The sequence below is a fragment of the Phacochoerus africanus genome, chromosome 5, assembly GCF_016906955.1.
Source record: "Phacochoerus africanus isolate WHEZ1 chromosome 5, ROS_Pafr_v1, whole genome shotgun sequence".
NCBI classification, from domain to species: Eukaryota; Metazoa; Chordata; class Mammalia; order Artiodactyla; family Suidae; genus Phacochoerus; species Phacochoerus africanus.
In genome coordinates, this window is record NC_062548.1 from 100922825 (window position 1) to 100930549 (window position 7725).

Consider the following 7725-nt stretch of genomic DNA (forward strand, 5'->3'; position numbering starts at 1 on the left):
GCGTGGACCTTCACCCTTTCACAAAGGGTGTCAACCTCCGCGTTATCACCACTTTGGGTCAGATACTTCTTTGTCGTAGGGGTCTAAGCTGTGCATGGCAGGAGGTTTAGTGTCCCTGACCTCATGCACTAGATGCCAGGAGCGCCTCTCCTCCCTAGTTGTGACAACCAAAAAGTATCTTCTATAGCTCATCAAAGATTTAGGTTTAGTCTGTATTATTAACTCTGCAGCAAAGAACATCTAAACAGTGATTAAAATTTATTATACCACTCTGCATCTGATAACTGAGACATGTAAAGTGAGAAGGTTCTCCCTAAAGTATAATTAGGCTATGTAAATTATCTAAGTATTGTAAAACCTAGAATAAAACTGAAAATGAAAAGAATCCCATCATGATATCCTGATACACTGGCTACAGCTTGCACCGGTCGGGAGTTGGGGCGGGGGATGAGGGTGGGAGGGATCATTTTCACAATCTCTGTTTCAACTCAGTTTGCTTCAGCTTTCATGAAACCTGGGACAGAACCTGTATGGGTTTTCAGCAGGCAAAAGGGCACTCCAGTGAGGATTCCCTGGCCACAATGAGGACTAGATCTGGGACATAAATAGCTGCTTCATCAAAGCCTCCTGCCCAAGAGAAGGCTTTCATGAGAACTCAGGCTCATTGTGCGAAAATTCAGATGACTGAACTATAATTAGCTCGATTAGTCAACATTTTAATTCATAGGATTCTGGCTTTGATGTGTTCCTTTCTCACAGAATCAAAGCTAATAATTCTGGAAGTGTAATTGGGAGCTGAGTGCCAGCTTGAAGCTTGGGGAGCTCCCTCACCTCCTTGGCAAGCCCTGCTTCCAAGACTGCTGCTTTCTGGCCATGAATGAAGCAGGCCTGGGCACCCCCGCCTTGCCCTTGCTTCAGAGGACATGCTCGGAACACCTCCTGCCTGTGAGTCAAGATCTCCAGTGTGTGGGTTCTAAATTTGCAGACCCTGCAGGACGTGGGTGGGGAAGGGTGGAGGTTTCTTCCGCCTTATCAGGGCACCGCGTCTCCTTATATGCCCCTGACGGAGAAGATTAATAAATCCCATCCCCTCCCTGTTTCTATTTTCCTCCCTTATAAAACAGGAATAATAAGGGCCCGTTGACTATAAAAATCCAGAGATGAATGTTAGCATCTGACTGCTGGGAGCTCCCAGGGCTGCAGGGTTACACACACACCAGAGAACATTCCTGCACCACCTCCAGTGTTTCCCCTTGCCCCTTCCCCCTCTTCTCCAACTCCCATCAGCTTCAACATCTGATGGTCACTGAAGACAGAAATTTCTTCACATTTCCTGAGGTGCTGTGAAGAACCGATACATGAGCTAATCTCTGCACGCCATACACCCCAAGAGAATTTAGGTAGCAAGCCTGTGGCCATTGCAGGCTGACAAGTTTGCAGAGGAAGGAGAACCATGGGAGACCCACAGAAGCCTCAGCAGGAAGATCTGTCAACATGAAGAGTGTCATTCCACGGGGCCAAGAACCATAGAAAGGTGACCATTAGCTGAAACAGTGAGGCGCTTAGTGGATGACCCTGGGAAGAGTGGTTTGAGGGAACAGTAGGGAGTGAAATGCTAATGGATTGTAGTGAAGAGAGAATAGGAGGGGAAGAAGTGTCTATAGACAATTCTTTGATGTTTTGCTGTGAATGGGATCGGAGAAATGGAAGCTGATATGAAATCGAAGGAGAGATTCAGATAAGCAATACCCTAGCATCTTTATATGCAGATGGGAACATCCCTTTAGAGACAGAGAAACTGATGATGCAGGAGAGAGAAGAGATATTTACAGAAGGGAAGAGTTTGGGAAGGGGAGGAAAAGGAGGTACTTCATTCTCTTGGGGTGAGGTCTTCCGAGCAGCTTCACTCGTTCTGGTTTTCCGATGGACATTTGCTCCACGTGCCCTTAAGTAGCAGCCTAATCCTGGACAGAGACAAGGCTTCAAGTGGAAGGGTTCCAGACTCTGAGCCTCTTTGAGCATTCCACACTGCTCCCAGGATCCAAGCTGTGGCAACCTGCTTCACAGTGTGCTTCCTGATTTCCCAGGGCAGCATCTCCAAGGGCTGGGGCGGCTGAACCTGCCCTGAATTTTTCAAAGGTCAAAAATGTTATTTTTGAGCTCCCTCAATAATATAACCCTTAATGTGGGCCAGACATTAATTACATTTTTATATTTATTTATTTATTAGATTTTTTTTTTTTTTTTTTTAAGGGCTGCACCCGCGCCATATGGAAGTTCCCAGGCTAGGGGTTGAATTGGAAACTACAGCTGCCGGCCTACAGCACAGCCACAGCAACGCCAGATCCCCAACCCACTGGGCAAGGCCAGGGATTGAACCCATACCTTCACAGATACTAGTCAGGTTTGTTTCCACTGTACCACAACGAGAACTCCCAAATTACGTTTATTGAGTCTCTTACTGTGACTAACCCACCTTACAGATGGGGAAACTGAGGCATGGAAATGTTGACCTGCCAGAGGTCATATACCTGGTAAGCACAGGAGCTGGGACTTGAATCTGGACAGTACGGCAATGGGAGGTCCCCTCCTTAGCTTCCCTCACATTCTGCTTCCTCCCTTTAGCGCTTCTCCTAGAAGGCCTAGGATTCCCTAAACAGAGTGATTTGTGGCCTGTCTTGACTCAGGAAGCCCTAAGTGTTAAGGGTACCTCTGTAGTGCCAGACCCCGCACACAGACACACACACATACACACACACACACACCCCAAAGCCCTTCAAATGACAGGTCTTGATTCACCTGGGACCATCCTGTACCCAGGAGGAATGCTTTGGGGGCCTCTGAGCTGCCACTTTCTTGACTTCCTATTTATATGGGGCCAAACCTGGGCAGGAAACAGATGGCAACTCGAATTGGGTAACGTGAGGAGAGTTGAATAAAGGGGCTCTTTACAAAGGTGTGGGCAGGATGTAGGGAAACCACAGAAGTAGTGCAATAAGTAACAGCTACTTGACCACCGCTAGGCCTGAAGGGGGGAGGGGAGGCGCCGTCACCAGAACCTGGAGAGAGTGCCCTGTGTCTTAGGCCACTCGTCAAGGGACTCGCCTTCCTGGAGGCACTTCCTCCTCCCTCTGCTCTCCTGCCTGCGACACACACTGGCTAAACCCAACCTGAACCCTAATGGGTAAAGGAGCCCATTGATACAATTGGTAGCACAAAGCAGGGTGCAGAATGGTGGAGAGGAACAAAGAAGGGCAAACAGAAGTTTCTAGCACAGTATTTAGGAAGATGGTAAAGAAAATGGCTCTAAGCAAAAAAAAAAAAAAAAGGAGTTCCCCTTGTGGCTCATCAGTAACAAATCTGACTACGATCCATGAGGATCCAGGTTTGATCCCTGGCCCTGCTCAGCAGGTTAAGGCTTCAGTGTTGCCATGAGCTTTGGTGTAGGTCAGATCTGGTGTGGCTGTGGCTGTGGCGCAGGCCGGCAGCTGTAGCTCTGAGTCTACCCCTAGCCTGGGAATTTCCACACGCCCTGGGTACAGCCCTAAAGAGCAAAAAAAAAAAAAGGCTCTGGAGCCAGGCTGCCTACGTTCAAGTGCCAGCTGCCTTTACCACGTGAGTTCCTTAATCTCTCTCTGCATCAGTATCCTCATCTGAAAGTGGGGATAACAAGAACCACACAGAGCTGTAGTGACAGTTACTGCTTAATGATCTCATCTAGAGATAACATTGGCAAAGTACTTAGCATACAGTAGGCACTCTATAAATGCTGGTTTCTTTCTCTTCTCCTTCGGGTAATCGGATGGGGATGAGGTCCTATTCTTTGTATGTAGCATTATTATGTCCACTCAATAAGTACTGCTTGAAGGGCCCTTTTCCTTCTTGGAAGCCTCAGAACATCCTGTAAATGACACATCCAATCTGTCCTTGGAGACTGGAGCAGTTACCGTGGCTTAAAAAGTTCTTGCTGGGGTTGCTGACATGATTCTATCTCCTTTCATGAGTGGTTAGAAGCTTACCAGGGTGTTTGCCCTGTAACTTATTAAGCTGTCCCTTTGTTTTATGCTGTTGTCTATATTGGTTTCATACTTAACAATTAAAACATTTTCTAAAATCTTTTAAAATTGTTATAGAATCATAAAAAATACAATTTTCTTCGTTGTTCGCTTTCTCTTGATTTGCTCCTCCCTGTGATGAGGATGGATTTGAATTAACACCACGTTCTAAACGAAAGACATTTAAAGAGGTGATTTTACAGGTGATAAGCGGGCTCCCACTTGTTTCTTCCTAGTCACATATTTCTTCCTATCATAAGTGCAAGAACCTGGGAGTTCCTGTCATGGCTCAGTGGTTAACGAATCCGACTAGGAACCATGAAGTGGCAGGTTCGATCCCTGGCCTCACTCAATGGGTTAAGGATCCGGCATTGCTATGAGCGGTGGTGTACGTCGAAGATGCGGCTCGGATCCCGAGTTTCTGTGGCTGTGGTGTAGGCCGGCGGCTACAGCTCCGATTAGCCCCCTAGCCTGGGATCCTCCATATGCCGCGAGTACGTCCTTGGAAAAGAGAAAAAGACAAAAAAAAAATAATATGTGCAAGAAACTGAAGCCAGGTCTAAATGCTTACCCTGGATGTACACCTGGAGGCAGGGAGAGGACGTGCTTTCTTTGCAGAACTCCATGGTTCTCCTTGACCGGCTCCAAATCCCTGCCCTTTGATGCACTGTTTGACCCTGAGCAAGCACCTTCCTCTTTCTGTCTCTCTCAGTCGTCTTACAGTGCCTGGAGTGTGGGGCTTCTGTTCTCCACCGAGCATCTCTGCCTTTGTTGACAGGCCTGGTCCCCAGCACCCCCCTTAAGCAGCCACCAAAGTGGAGGAATGCTTTCCCAAGCCATTGACCTGGCGTTTTCCGTTTCTATTGTTATGCCTCTTTTCAACCTGTCTTTCTTTATGTGCTTTCAAAAAGGAACAAAAAAACTCCCTTTGACTGTAAACTCTACTAGACTTGACATTCCGCAGTGGCAGGAGCCATTCCTTTTCATGTGTTTATGACCTATATAGCCTGTCTGAGTAGTTGACACAGATTAAGAGCTCAAGAAATGGCTGTTGAATGGAACCAAATTGAATTTTCCTCTCTTCCTGCCTGCATGAAAACACCTATTTCTTCAGGCCAGCGTGATCACTGGGTGGACCGCGGATTGCTCCCTGATTGAGGAAGAGGGACTTTGCCCTCTCTGGGAGTTGGTTTTTATGTGGCTTCAGCAGGAGTGTGTAAAAGCCTGGGATGGCAGGTGGATGGGAAAAACGGGCACTTAAGAAACTGGGAGCCTTGCTTATTTTTCACATTAATCTATAGACTTTCCCTTTCCTTTAGCATAAGATGCTCTTGTAAAGGATTAGGAATTCTGTTTGTTTATTTTGCCTCTTGTACAGTCACAGACAAACTTCCAGCTCCTTCCATCCATCCCTTACCCTAGCTAAGCTGTTACAGAACGAGCAGAAATCCCAAGGCTTCTGAAGGTTTTACTTTTGCAAAACCTACAAAGGACCTGGCCCTAAGAGGGTGCGCTAGGCCGTTCGGCTCCTCTGTGCCTCCCCTTTCCCCACCAGGCTGGGAGCGCAGGAGTAATAAATAAAGAATAATAACGTGTTTGTTGTTGTTGTTGAGATGAAAAATTCCAGTCCAGAAAATTTGTGATTGATGGCGATGAAATATTCAGATCCAGTTTCTGGGTAAGGGCCACTGAGGCAGGACCCTCTGAGCCCTTGAGCTTCAAGATGTCTCCCCACAATGTATCAGGGCACAGATTGCCCAAATCAGCTGTTTTCCTTATTTCTCCAAGTTCCAAAGTCCAAGGGCTTTCCTGCTGAGTAGTTATTTATAAGGAGGAAGGGGAAGTAAAAAGGCAGACTCTTTCTGAGAGCTCTCAGCTGGCTCTGGAAATGCCTCCTCTCTCTCCCTGGTTAACGCCACCCTTGTTTGGGATCCAAAATTAAAGTGACCCAAAAACAAGCCCACAGCACAGACGGAAGAGAGGCGCTCCCATCTCCTAAAGATGAAATTCCAAAAGTTTGCAAATAAATACTCCTCACAGTAAAATCTCACTGTCAGGAAGGACATCACCCTTGTCCCAACGCCCACAAGAAGGGCCTCTTGCCAAAATGAATGGGGAATCATTGGCCCAATTAACATCCTATGATCTTAGATCTAAAAATGACCAGGAGCCCGGTAAACAAGGTGACGTAAGCTGCCGGGCAGGGAGCGGCTCTCTACTGCCACCTGGAGGAGAGCGTCCGCAATGGCGCGGAGGCTCCAGGCTGCAGGGAAGCTGTTCTTGGCCGCTGGAAGGAACCAGTGAAAATGGGCGCAAGCTGTCGAGACCTTGGGAGGGGAAGGAAAACACGCAAGAGGCTAAAGAGACAGACAGGAGAGGTCCTCTGCGATCTCAGCTAGAGCAAAACGAGGTCTGTGTAATCCAGGCCATAGGACATTGTGCAATTGACCCTGCTGGCTTCCTCCTGGGAACATTCCTTTTATAAAAGGACTCAGGCATCATGAACTCTCGCTAGAAAAAATTATGGTGAGAACTACGTAGGGACAGGATCTCCAACGCCGGAGACCCTTGATAAAAAACAAACCCCAGTTTCTGAAAGGGGAAGCAGTGGCGTGGGTATTTAATAACAAAGGGGCGCTGGATTTCTGTTTTACTTTGCGTGTCACCGCGACTTAAGTGGGGGAGGCAGGCAGGAGTGCACCGGTCCTAATTTACTTTCTCGTCAGGCGAATATGAGAATGAGGCTGCGGAGCTTTCGCATTATGCAGCCGGCATGCTGGGAGATGCCCTAGAAATGTGCTGGGGGCTGGGAGAAGGTCAACCTCGTCCTTATTACTTTCCTCCTGTAGATAATCCACAAAAGGAAAATGAGGAGTTGATTTTGAACTTGATAAAAACAAAAATCAAACCCGCTTTACCTTTGGATTAGTCGATTTTTGCTGCGTTGCAAACCACCTCAAAATCTCAGGAGCTGAGGACAACATACATTGATTTTTCTTGCTAATAGGCCTGCCAGTCGGCTTGGTCTGATCCTAGCTGGGCTCACCCGGGCTGGCTGAGCTAGGCTGGACTCCAGGCTTAGAAGCTGACACAGTTCTGCTCCACGTGGTTCCATTTCCTGATGCAGGAGGAAAGGACAATGGCTACCTGAGGCAGACTCCTCTCCCGGCATAGGGTGGCCAGTTCCAGAAGCCCAGGCAACATAGACACACATATTTGAGCCTCTGTTTGTATCCTGTCAGGTAATATTCCATTGGATGAGGCGAGTCCAACATCAGCTGAGGGAGGGGGTTGGGGGATAAACTCTGCTCACTCCTGTAAACTGATCCCAGACCACAATTTAACCAGTGACTCCTTGTCTGCTCACTGGAGACATCTGCTTCTTGGGGAAGAATTGCAATGTGAGGATGGCTGAGATAATCCTTATGCGGTACTGGGGCTCTCCATGAATTCAGTATTGTCTAACAGACACTTCAATTTCCTTTTTATTCCCTTCTCTTGCGAACCCTTTCTACGCCTTCCCCTTATGACATTGTGTGGTCATAATGGACAAGGAACACAACACCCTTGTGTGTGTCTGGTCTACTTTGTGATGTTCCAGCTCATGACAGGGTTTACTCAAAATTCCCTGTGTCAGAAAGGCAAGGAGTCACCTGTGGAATGAAAACAA

At 47.5% G+C, this 7725-nt stretch overlaps 1 long non-coding RNA gene across 1 annotated transcript; it reads right to left on the reverse strand.

Annotated features, from left to right (window-relative positions):
* Window positions 1-1739: 1739 nt before the first annotated feature.
* On the reverse strand, window positions 1740-7270 carry LOC125126848 (uncharacterized). The gene is made up of 2 exons (XR_007134805.1): window positions 6974-7270; window positions 1740-2124 (listed from the first exon to the last, which is right to left on the reverse strand). It is a non-coding gene; the product is annotated as an uncharacterized LOC125126848 (long non-coding RNA).
* Window positions 7271-7725: the final 455 nt, after the last annotated feature.